Source organism: Vicia villosa, linkage group LG5 (assembly GCF_029867415.1).
Source record: "Vicia villosa cultivar HV-30 ecotype Madison, WI linkage group LG5, Vvil1.0, whole genome shotgun sequence".
Lineage (NCBI taxonomy): Eukaryota > Viridiplantae > Streptophyta > Magnoliopsida > Fabales > Fabaceae > Vicia > Vicia villosa.
Window position 1 is genome coordinate 154,082,905 of NC_081184.1, and position 14,097 is coordinate 154,097,001.

Consider the following 14,097-nt stretch of genomic DNA (forward strand, 5'->3'; position numbering starts at 1 on the left):
TGAACATTTATCATAATCTCCATGTGTTTTTTTGTATACCTCCATCAGTTTACGAGAACTGTAACTACAACAGGAGATTCTTAACCAGAACAATTGTCAAATATACATATATTGAAATCAACTCTATAATGGAGTTTGGGATTGAATATTGTATTAATTTTGTACTTGAGCTAAGATCCTAATCTATTTCTATACATGTTTGAAAACTGAATCACGAAATATTATGCTATCATCACATCAGTTTTTATACTGACAAAACTTGAACATTCTAAGTACAATCAGTTTGGCATGCTTATTACTGATTCTCTCACCCTATGAGATTCGTTAGCTACTTACATGACTTTTTAACTATAGTCATTGCTAATGACTAATGGCTAATGACAATCACATTAATTTTATTCATTGCTAATGACTAATAATTGCATTAGTCATTGCTGATGTTACATCTTCTATGCGGTTTTTGGAATTGAAATTTTGCCAGCTGCAGAATATGAAAGGAGTAGGACCAACTACACAATTCGGCAAATAATTGGGCCATTAACTCATGAGAATTGAAAGAGTGTGATAGAGGCAGAGCACATGTAGCTAAGTCACCATCACACTAGAAATTCATTCACTATGTGGCTACTCATTTAGAAGAAGTGCTGTGGTCTACACGGTACCTGGGAATATTGTTAGAACCTTACAAATGGATAGGTAACTTTTAAGATACCTTTAGGAGCTCTACTCTAGTAAGAATCTAGGAATTAGATATTCCCGTTTCTGTAATCTCTTTGTAACCACTTCAATTCCATAATCAATAAAGCTCCCACCCTATTTTATTTCTACTCTATTTACTATTTTTATACTGTGTTGAGTTCTGGTTTGTATCAAATCGGTCCGACATACTAGATACGACGATGGAACCCGTGACTGCAACCGAAGAAGGTTACTCTGCCAGCGTTCAAACAGATGGAAGCCAAGGTGGAAGCGTTAGAGCGCTAGAAAATGAGATATCAGAGTTACGATCAACTCTGGTTGAGTTACCAACATTTGATGGCGAGGATCTGGCGGGGTGGATTTCTCGAGCATAAGCTTATTGTCGTGTCGAAGATACAATTTCGAAGGTGAAAGTGAATATGGCCCAGTTTTGCATGGAAGGGTCAACTATCCACTTCTTCAATTCACTCGTTGGAGAGGAAGGAGAGTTGTCATGGGAGAGGTTGTAGGAACTGTTGCTAGAAAGATACGAGGGTCATGTGCATGTGGACAGGGATATCTACGAACAGTTAACGGAGTAAAGCAAGAGGGAACGGTGGCGAAATACATTACAGAATTTAAGTATCTAACAGCTCAAATTCCTAGACTCCCAGATAGGCATTTGCAATAGTGCAAGGCTATTGCAAACAAGATAGGCATGGCAGAAACAAAACATTTTCCATAAGAAATTACAATCTGCAACACCTAGTTTGGGAGGAAAAATGCTTCAATTTCGAAGCATCCAATTCGCTAGGAGTATACATCTGCTACACTACACCTAGTTTGAGTGAAAAAATTGATCTCAACGTCCATTACCTTCTTGGAATGCAAAAGGAATGCTAAGTACGGGGAAGCATTAGAGTAATTTGAGTCTGTTTGGGGAACAAAATCAGAGCCTCATGAAGCAGCAGTGACAAGTTTTAATTTTACTTGTTGTTACTCTAAGCTAAACCAGGTTATATGTTTGTGTACTACTTTACAAATTGTATGTGTTGCAATCCACTAATTTGTCATTAGTTTTGGATCATTTTTTTGTGTATTTAGTCCACATATAACTTTCTTTATAGGTTTAATCCTCCACATATAACTTTCTTAATAGGTTTAATCCTACACATATAACCTTCTTAATAGGCTTAATCCTACACATATAACCTTCTTAATAGGCTTAATACTCCTCACAGTGGAAGGATCCCAAGCTGCACTACCTCAGATTCCCCGAGTCACCATCAGCACATGTCACATGAATTATAGTTTCTCACTCGAAATCAAATTCCCCGAGTCACCACATGTTACCGAAGCATGCGTAAATTTAGTTAAAAATCATCATGAAAATGACTTTAATATTATATTTTAATGATTTGTTCAGTGGTATAGCTTGTACTCTCATGGATTGTTCTTTTGATTATGCTATACTTTCTTTTTTTTTAGTTTGTTTCACTCTTTGTTGCTTAGTGATGAAGGCAAGCATGAGAAACTGATACGCCTTTTGGTGAAAATGGTTTTAAAGGAGTTAAGTAATAGTCCAATGATTGTGGCTGAGTTTCTAGTGGTACTCAATGAACGTGTTGAGAAGGTGATGGACGGATCAGTTACAATTTCAATCCAACAGTGTCAAGGTCTTAGGTTTGTATGGGATGGGAGGTGTTGGTAAGACAACCCTTGCAAAGGCTCTTTTTAATAGTCTCGTTGGTCGTTTTGAGCGTTGTAGATGTTTCATTTCAAATGTGAGACAATTTTCATCTAAAGTGAGTGGTTTGCTTTCTCTTCAAAGAAATATCATTAAAGATCTTTCTTATGAAGAAGAAAGTTTTATTAGAGATGCTGGTATTTCTACAAAAAAAAAAAAATATAGTTCGTAAAGATTGAGTCCTATCAGTGCTGGATGATGTTGATAATGTAAATCAGCTTGATGTTTTGATTGGTAAAAGGGAATGGTTTTATGAAGGAAGTTGTATCATAATTACAACAAGGGATACAACTGCTTTGCCTGAACAACATGTCAGTGAGTTGTATGAAGTCAAAGAGTTGTATGATGAAGAAGCTCTACAGTTATTCAGTCAATCTGCTCTTGTGCTGCATGCTGTTGTTTTATAGATTATTTAATATACATGCAGGTTTGTATTTCTTGAAATTCGTGATAATAATCCTTCGTGATATTCAGCGGTCTCCATTGTTTTTTAATGTAGAGAACAAGATGCATACAAGGAGTTGTACTAGACTTTTAGAAAAGATTAATAAAGCCTGAAGCAGAGAAATATAATGATGCTATACTTGATACAAAATCCTTTGAAACAGTGGTTAACTTGAGGTTGCGTCAGATCAATAATCTGAGTTTGGAAGGCAAGTTTCTTCCAAATCAACTGAAATGGCTACAATGGCAAGGATGTCCTTTGGAATGCATTTCTTTGGACACATTGCCACATGAACTGGCTGTCCTTGATCTCTCATATGCCGAGAAAATTAAAAGCTTGCGGGGATTGGAAAGTCACAACAAGGTATGTGATTTAATCTTTATGCATTATTTAATCACGAATGCATAAACTTTGATGCTTTAATCTTTTGCATGCAACAAAATACAACACGTCCTATCAAATAAGGACATTTGTTATGTTGGGGAGTGGGTTCAAACCCGTGGTGCCTAGCTTCTCCTCACTTTTTGTATATAAGTTTCAGTGCTAGGATTTTTTACACAAAACATATAAAGCTGCTCATGTTCCTTCTTTCTCTTTGCTATGTACGTTAAGGACTGAAACCTTATAACTTCTGCAAATATATCATCTTATAACATAAGATCACATTGTATAGCAGGTGCCAGAGAACCTAATGGTCATTAAACTCTCCGACTGCTAACAACTTGCTTTAATCTCTCATTTATCTAGGTGTCTCCGGCTGGAGAAAATTATTTTGGATAGCTGCATTAATCTAGAAGGATTCATGAACCAATTGGCAGTTTGACCACCTTGCGTAATTTGAACTTGAGAGGTTGTAAAAACCTCACTGAGTTTCCAGTGCTGTATCTGGGCTGAAACATTTGGAGATCCTTGTTCTTTCTAGTTGCACCAAGTTGAAAGCATTACCAGAAAACATAGGCATGCTTAAATCGCTGAAAACACTTGAGGTTGATGACATTGCTATAGTAAAGTTGCCCAAGTCCATTTTTTCGATTGACCAAACTCGAACGACTTGTTTTAGATCGTTGCTCATATTTGAGAAGACTGCCAAACTGCATTGGAAAATTACGTTCTTTGCAAGAATTGTCTCTTGATCAATCAGGCTTACAAGAATTACCCAACACTGTGGGAACCTTGAAAAGTCTTGGGAAGTTAAGTTTGATTTGGTTTGAATCTCTCACGGTAATGCCTGATTCTATAGTTGACAGAACTTTTGGCTTACAACAGTGGAATTAAAGAACTCCTTCCACCATTGGTTCTTTATCCAATCTGAGGAAGTTTTTAGTTGGAAACAGTAAACATCTTATAGATTGCCTGAGCAAAATTCTGGCCTCAAATTATTGAACTTTAATTAGATGGAACATCTATTGGATATCTGCCAGAGCAAAATGGAGAAATGAAACAACTAATGAAACTTGATATTGGGAATTGCAACAATCTTGAATCATTACCACAATCCATTGGCCACCTAGGATTTCTTACTACCCTTAACATTTTCAATGGAAATATCAAAGAATTACCAGCGTCAATTGGATTATTGGAAAATCTTGTTACCTTAACATTGAATGTCAGTAAGGAAATCCGAAATTATCAGTTTCCTATTATATTTTGTATAACAGTTTCCTAAGTTATACAACATATTTTGTATAACTTAGGAAACTGATAATTATAATTCAAATCAAGATATCCGTAATTAGTAGTGATAATTTTGTAATTATTGAGGTTGTGCTATTTATAAAGGAAAAGATAATGAAAGAGGCATCAAGCCAGAATTTGTTTTGACATGGTATCAAGAGCTCTTGAACCGTGATTTTTTTTCTCTTAGCTCTCTGGTCTTGTTAGTTTTAAAAATAAAATAAAAACCTCAGCAGTAGTAACTATTATAACAGTAGTTGATAAACTTTTTCTATTCCTTGCGCACGAGTATTGTGCGATCTTGTTTCGATCATTTCGTCTTGCTATTCGTCGTTTTTTCATGGAAAAATAAAACTTCTTCTGTGTTCGTTTTACCGGCAAAAATTATGCCGCTTGGGAGTTTCAATTTAAGATGTACGTGAAAGGAAAAGGTGTGTGGGGCCATGTTGATGGTACTTCAACACCTCCAACTGACAAAACTGCATTGGAGGCATGGCAAACAAAGGATGCTCAAATTATATCTTGGATTCTCGCTTCCATTGAACCCCACATGGTTAACAATCTACGTTCTTATTCTACTTCTAAAGACATGTGGGATTACCTAAAGCGCATTTACAACCAAAACAATGCTGCAAAAAGATTTCAATTGGAACTTGACATAGCTAATTATCGTCAAAGTGATCTTTCAATTCAAGACTATTATTTTGAATTCCTTAATCTGTGGGCTGAACATTAAGCTATTTTACATGGTGATCTTTCCAGGGGCTTTGCTCACTACCGTTCAAACTATTTATGAAGTCAGCAAGCGGGATCAGTTTTTAATGAAACTTCAACCACAATTTGAAGTTGTACGTGTTGGACTGATGAATCGGTCTCCACCTCCTTCTTTAGATGTTTGTCTTGGAGAACTATTGTGGGAGGAGCAAAATCTATTAACTCAAGGGCCATGTCAAACGACAATACTACTACGGATGTTGTTTATGTGGCCTATTCTGCCCAAAGTAAAGGGAAATCACGTGATATGAAGCAAGTTCAATGTTTTTCCTGCAAGCAGTTTGGCCACCTTGCTCGCAACTATAACAAGAAATTATGTAACTACTGTAAGCAACATGGTCACATCATCGCAGAATGCCTAACCCAACCAGCAAAGAGACCAGTGCAGACCTTTCATGCCATTGTCGCTTCCTTTGGCCAGACCTATGCCCCTGCTGCCTCCAACAATGTTATTGCTGCCTCTAACAATGTTGCAGCAACCTTGACTTCAGAAAGTGTGCAACAAATGGTACTATGTGCCCTCTCTGCCTTAGGCATCCAAGGTAATTATAATACTACCTATCCACCTTGATTTATTGATTCCGGAGCCTCCAATCACATGACTGGATCCCTTGAAAATTTGCATAATGTTCACACATACACCGGCACCGAAAATTTGCATAATGTTCACATATTTGTTTCAGCAAATTGCTTACATCTATTTGTTCCAATAAGAAAGCTCACACAATGCTGCTCTTCTGTCCATTATTATTCCACTCATTTACAGATATCAGTTTCGGATATATTTTAATGATCATTTTAAAGAATCTCTTCGTTGTGTTTCATAATTTTTACAATAAACAATTGTTGTTTTAAGGATTAGTTTCATAATAATCTGTTTTGCCTTGCATTCCATGATAATCATAATGCTATTTTGTATAGCACATTTTGGCATTAATTGAATCATATGTCTAAATAAAACATCCACGGTCATAGAATATGTAATGCCATCATTTGGTTATTTATTTGCTATGATAGTCATAAATCATAACACTATTATACTTGCCTGTGCTTATTGATCTTAAGACACTAGTAGATGGAAATGTGTTATTTCTTTGATTATATTCACTCCTTGTCCAATACATAAACTAAATCATCTAGTACCACAAGCCTAACATACCATATTACTGGTAAATAAATATAAAAAAAAAGTTTTTCAACGAATTTCTACTTAGAACTATATTTTACTAAAAAAATTTCAACGCATTGTCTTTTAACATATTCAAAATCTTAATTCTCTTTACAAATCTATATCATCATCAAATTCCCAAATAGATATAGAAATTATTCGAGTTCTACTTTGTTATAATGTTTATCGTAACTCCTATTTATCTGAGTTAATAATAACAATAATATATTGTAATATTTTATCTTTCGTAATTTAAGGATGTATGTAGGTTGGCCTAGTGGGAGGATGTTTGGGTCTCAAGGGTTTGCTTCCCTTGAGGTCCTGAGTTCGAAGGGTCCTAGGACCAACTTTCGGAGGCTATGTGGGGCAGTAATGCTCTCGGGTGGATTAGTCGATACGGAAGGAAGGAAATCACTCTATTAAAAAAAGGATGTATGTAGGTAGAGTTGTCAAAATGGGCCGGCCCGCCATGCCCGAAAAATCATAGGGCTTGGGCTTTAAAATTAGAGCCCATATTTTTCAGGGCCTTTTTAGCCCAGCCCTGAAAAGCCCGCTACCCATTAGGACTAGCCCATATGGACCGTGGGTAGCCCATCAGGCCCGCATAATTATAAATTTTTAAAAAATATATTTATATTTATATTATCTTACTCCAAAATAGCATATTGATTTTTCTCACTTCACTAAATTTTATCTCTATTTTATTCAATCTTTCTCTTTTAAATATTATACATTAATATATCAACATTTTTTCATCATATTATATTAGTTTTTCTCTTATAATAAATATTCAAGTATTATTTTATACAATTTAGACATATATTGTATTTAGAAACACAATATAGTGTTTATAAGAGATAATATAATACTTAAAAATGTATTATGTTTAAAATAACAAAATTTTTAATTTTATTTATAATAAATAGTATGGAGTTTTTATTTTAATTTTTTTAAATAAAAAAGTTCATTTAGGGTCGGGTAGCCCGAAGCCCATCTAGGGCCGGGCTCAGGTAGTAAATCTCGAGCCCATATTATACAGGGCCTTTTTGGCCCAGCCCTGAAAAGCCCAGGGTCCGCTAGGGCCAGCCCGTTTAGGGCCAGGTAGCCCATATTGACAGCTCTATATGTAGGGATGTCAACTACATAGACAGAGAAATTGGTTATGATTGATTATGACTTAATATTTTTAGTTTAATGGAATGTTAGAAACGTACTTGTTATGGCGCATATACGAGTTTATATATGGGGGAAAATTAAAATTGCTCTCAGTTGGTACGACATGAAGTACGGGAGAGCGTTGGATAAAATCCAATTGCTGATGATGAGACAATGGCTCAGATTTTGTGTCTGGTCTTCTAGCAAGATTGTGTCTGGTCTTTTAGGTCTTTGGATTGGATCATCCAACTAATAATGAGGTTATGTGATGGATAGAATCACAACCACACATTTATACTTATGTTCGTTTTCTTTTTCCTTTTGACAACAGAGAAGCAATGGGTCGAGAAGGTTAACCAAATTGTGATGCTACTAAAGTCGAAGATCATCTCTTCTGGTGGATGAAGAAACACTGAACAAGATCTGTATTTTTGTAGAAGAAGGAGGCCTAGATGATATTTTCATTAAGTTGAGCCTTGCGTTTGATTGAGGGGGGTTGATAAGTGTTAAAATTACTTGTTTGACATAAGCACTTAATAATTTTCGTAACAAGATATCATATGAACACGCCCCCCCCCCCCCCCCCCCACACACCAAATTTGTCATAAAAAGGAGATAAAACATTTGTCTGAACATTTTAAATGTGTTGTTCATAAGCACATGCAAATATATCTAAGAAAATCACTAAACATAGATGTTGAGTAGCACATGACTGGCTAGACGAAGCAGGGGCTTACCCAACAAAAACATGACAATGAATAGAGCATCATTTCAAAGATATACTTGTCAGGCAAAGACACATGTTCGCTGGGCAAAAACTGACGGTTAATGACTTTCGGGCTAAATTATTTCATGGAGAAGCAATATGTTTTCTTTAATGAAATATCAAAGTCGTTGGGCGAAACAAGGCGACTTAAAGACCACATGACTAAGTTACTTCAGGGTGAAGCAAGAGTATGCTCACTAGGCAAAATGAGCCGGTTATATCCCACTTGGATGAGCTAGGTATAACTTCTTAGTGGAGAAAAGCAGGCTTGTTGAGAGAGCTAAGGACCTTGTTGGACAAAAATGCCTGCTCAGAGCCTCAGACCACTATAAATATAGGTCACAATCATTCACATAAAAAATTATTCATAATAGAGAAATAGATAGCACGTAGAACAAAGAGAATTATGAGTGATAAAGCCCAAGGGAAGTGTTTAAGATTGAAGGTGGATGATTTGTCCGATCATAGAAATTGACGATGATGCTTTTCCATCTTTTTCTTCTTTATCATCATTGTAAAGCTGATACGAGTAAGAGTAATTGAATTCTTTTTTCTTTGTGTATTCATCTTGATCATGGAGTTACATATGTTCTAATTATTCATTAATATTGTTGATTATTTTTGTTTTTAATGTTAGTTATGATCTAGCTTTGTTATAATGGTTTTGAATTGATGTTGATAAATACTTTTGATAATTAGATCAAATATTTTAATTTGTTAAATACTAAAATGGTAGAGACGGATTTGGCATTCACATATACTGTTAAATTTTAATGTTATTGTATTGGTTAACCGACTGAGAGATTGTTAGTTAAGCAATACGATTGATTTCACGTCGTTGTTTAGATATACATAACACGCGCAAATCAATAGGTGATAATATTAAATGTTGTCTAGAATATATATATATATATATATATATATATATATATATATATATATATATATATATATATATATATATATATATATATATATATATATATGATCAGGCGAATACGTGAGGATAGAATAATAAACTGTACAACAATCTCCTTTCATTTGTTAACCTTATATTCATTTTCCGTCAATATAACTTAGTTATTGAAACCGACATATTTTCTCAATACAATTTTAAAACGATAAAGATTTTGGAATGATTTTAATATTGCACCAGTCCTTATGGATATGATAAACACAATAATACTTACTTTTGTTCTTCAACAAAATGAGGGCGTTGTCAGGGACCGACGTTTAAATATTATAAGCGTAGTAAAGGTTATAGCATATTGTGACATTTGTTGAAGAAAATAATTATCTCTAGTTAGTTTTACAAAAGAATGTCATTAACCTTATTATATCGATTTTCTCATAATCATTAAACACAGAGTATGACCTATTTACATGAAAAATAAGGGGGAGAAGGTTTTTATTATTATTTAGCATGATAATATTTGATATTTGCTCTTACATGTCTCCGGGTGTGATGAAGAATTCAAAGCTACATAGTTACTGGCAGAAAATTCTTGTGTGTTAATTGATTATAAAGAAAAAAATGATCGTGTAAAAGCAGAAAACGTTGTTTGTTAGTTGTGATTTGTAGTTGTCAAAAAGTACAGAAGTTTGCTCATGGTGTTGAGAGACTCTGTTTGGTGATGTTTACGGTGGTAAGAGAGAGCCAACTCGCGTGAGGTGAGAGGATCTATGTTTATGCTTTATTTTGGGAAAGTTATGATATGCCCCTCTCCCCTCAAAGGGGCAGGGTATTTATAGACGTTCTTGGGTGTTAGTACCATGATTTTAGGATTGAAAACAATTTTGTCAAAACATGGTTCATGACAAATGTTGGAAAAGATGTCATAACACCTTGATCAAACTAATACAATAGTATGTGAAGGTTGCATTGAAGACAGATGTTGTGACATGTTAAACCACAACATCAGGACAAACTATTTTAAATCTTGACAGATTTGGTTTGATTTTGTGATATTTATTTTGGATATATTAGAGATATTTTCGCAAGTCAAGAAGATTTAATCTAGAACTGTTGAATCAAATCTCCAACAAAATTAAAGTTTCTAAAATTAGATATTGAGATAATTTAGGAAACTTGAAGATTTGTTCCAAGATTCAAAGAGTTTTTTCTGGAGAATTGTTGCAGCCCTCAGCTTGTGGATCAAGTAATATTTAGGTAAAGCTTTCGAAACCCACAAACTATTGAAGACTATTTAAAGAGAACCCTAGACCTAATGTAATCAACTCTCATACAATTGATAAATTAGAGGAATGTTAGAAGTCTTAGGTTTTTAGAGTCTCTTGTGTTGCAAGTCACCCACCTATCTTTTGATACAATGTGGTAGACTAATTGTTAATTGACTTTTTGTCAAGTATTTATTCTCACTCTCAAAGCTTTTAAGCATAGAGTTGGGTATTGTTCTTAGTTGAAGCTTTGAAGTAAAACTAAGTATTGTGTATTTGAAAGTGTACTCTTTCTATTTGTTTCTTTTAATTCCAGTCACAAGGTTTGTGGTTGAGTTTATCACTGCGGTAATTGGAAGTGAGATGTCAATTTCTCATATCTAGATGTCGATTTCTAGGTAGAAGTTGCACGGGGTAGTGATTAGGAGAGAAGTTATAAACTAGGACTATTTAGGCTTTGAACTAGCACTGTTGTAGTGATTTCCCTTCCTGGCTTGGTAGCCCCCATATTAGGTGTTGTTGCCCTGAAATAGGTTAACAATTGATTGTGTTAATTACCATTTTGAAGTTATTCTCGATGATTTTTGTTTGGTAAAATGTGTTTTGTCAGCAGATGATGACATATGTCTTGACATTGTGGTTGTGTGTTGAGATATCTGTCTGAACTTATCTCTTTGATGTTCATCATTTTGTAGTTTAAACCTGCATATCTACAATTTGGTGTGGTTTGGTCTATCTATTTAGAAGATGTTATAACATCTGTCTTAACATCAGCATGGACAGGTATTGCAAGTGTCGGAATTTCTATTGGCATCAGAGCAGACACCCTGGTTTGTTTATTGGGTGAGCTCCATGGAGATAATTTTATGGTAATGTATGTCTATAGGATGGCTAGAATATGTGTTCTAATTATTCATTAATATTGTTGATTATCTTTGTTTTTAATTTTAGTTATGATCTAGCTTTGTAATAATAGTTTTGAAGTGATATTGATAAATACTTTTAACAATTAGATCAAAGATTTTCATTTGTTAAATACTAAAATGGTAGAGACGGATTTGGCATTCAAATATACTGCTAAATTTTAATGTTATTGTATTGGTTAACCGGCTGAGAGATTGTCAGTTAAGCAATACGATTGATTTCACGTCGTTGTTTAGATATACATACCATACACAAAGCAATAGGTGATAATATTAAATGTTGTCTAGGATATATATATATATATATATATATATATATATATATATATATATATATATATATATATATATATATATATATATATATATATATATATATATATATATATATATATATATATATATATATATATATATATATATATATATGATCAGGAGAATACATGAGGAAAGAATAATAAACTGTAACCCCAACAATCTCTTTTCATTTGTTAACCTTATTTTCATTTTTCGTCATTATAACTTAGTTATTGAAACCGACATATTTTCTCAATACAGTTTTAAAATGATAAAGATTTTGGAATGACTTTCATATTGCACCAGTCCTTATAGATATGATAAACACAATAATACTTACTTTTATTCTTCAACAAAATGGGGGCGTTGTCGGGGACCGACGTTTAAATATTATAAGCGTAGTAAAGATATTAGCATCCTATGCCATTTGTTGAAGAAAATAATTACCTTTAGTTAGTTTTACAAAATAATATATATATAATCAGGAGAATACATGAGGATATAATAATAAACTGTAACCCCAACAATCTCCTTTCATTTGTTAACCTTATTTTCATTTTCCGTCATTATAACTTAGTTATTGAAAGAGACATATTTTCTCAATACAATTTTAAAATGATAAAGATTTTGAATGACTTTCATACTGCACCAGTCCTTATGGATATGATAAACACAATAATACTTACTTTTGTTCTTCAATAAAATGGGGGCGTTGTCGGGGACCGACGTTTAAATATTATAAGCGTAGTAAAGGTATTAGCATCCTATGACATTTGTTGAAGAAAATAATTACCTCTTGTTAGTTTTACAAAAGAATGTTATTAACCTTATTATATCGATTTTCTCATAATCATTAAACACAAAGTATTGATCTATTTACATGAAAAATAAGGGGGAGAAGGTTTTTATTATTATTGAGCTTGATAATATTTGATTTTTGCTCTTACGTATCTCCGGGTGTGATGAAGAATTCAAAGCTACATAGTTATTGCTAGAAAAATTGTGTGTGTTGATTGATTATAAAGAAAAAAATTGATCGTTTACAAGCGGAAAATGTTGTGAGATTGGAATATGATTAGGAAAGATTGTATTGATCTCGTGTTTGATTTGTCTTTGTGAGCAAGTTTACTAATCTGGATGGATTTGTGAATTCGTGCAAGATTTGATTTGAAAATAGTTCAATTTGAAAAATATTTTATCTATTTTTGAATTTTTAACTAGTTTTTACATAACAGAACAAAAAATTAAATAAAAAATAAATTTTAAAAAAGCTTAAAAATAAAAACAAAAATAAATTTTTAAATATTAAAAAAATTATTTTGTGATTTTTTATGATTAAAAATAAATATAAATAGAAATAGAAATAAGAAGGATAATGATGAGATTCAAATCTGGGACCTCACACGCTTGTAGTCCTTACACTTATTTCTGTACCAAATGGGCCGTCACAATTATTCAAAATAAAATGCAACTGAAACTCATTTATTATCATCAAAACTCAAAGATATATTGCTGAACCAAATCTTGTTCTAACACTTATTCCTCTTCCCAAGATTTGGTCTTAAGAGTTTCCAATAATACTTGAGAGCTTTTGGTAGGAAAAACTCACGAATCCCCTTATACAAGGAAATGGTGGTTGTCCTACAACCATAATAATCCAAGACGATAGATATGATTGTTTGTGTCTTTTCCAATAAATTGTTGTGATTGAAGTGGCTAAGCTTCCTTTCCAACTGTAGATTGAAGTAGTTACTCCTCTCTCCACGAACATGAACCTTGTAGCAATTAGTCTTCAAGTTCCAAAATGTATTCGAAAATAGGTATTTATACGACCCATGCCAAACATCTTACACACAACAAGCTTCAACATCTTCCCTTAACAAAATTACCAAACCAATTACACACAACACCCTACCAAACAAAGTTACTAACCCACAAACACTAAAATTCACAACCCATACATGCCACAAACCAATAACATATCACATACCACCACCACCAACATGCTTATTATCAAAACATGTAACAAACATATGCCACCAACACATCTTCCTACCATAACCAAAATACCTAAGAAACATATAACACCAACACTTTCTACTATAGTAAAAACACCCAAACACCAAAACATCCAACAATGGCTACCAAACACCACAACAACCATTTCTTCCTTTCCCCAATGAAGCATTCACATCAACATCGCCATTCAATCAATCAGACCGCTCACTAGGGAAGTCAATGGGGCGGGGCGGGGCGGGGCGGGGAATATTTTCCCATCACAATCTCCGCCCT

At 33.8% G+C, this 14,097-nt stretch overlaps 1 pseudogene; it reads left to right on the forward strand.

Moving 5' to 3' along the window:
- LOC131605780 (disease resistance protein RPV1-like) overlaps window positions 1-14,097 on the forward strand; it is a 41,251-nt pseudogene that overhangs the window by 8,365 nt on the left and 18,789 nt on the right.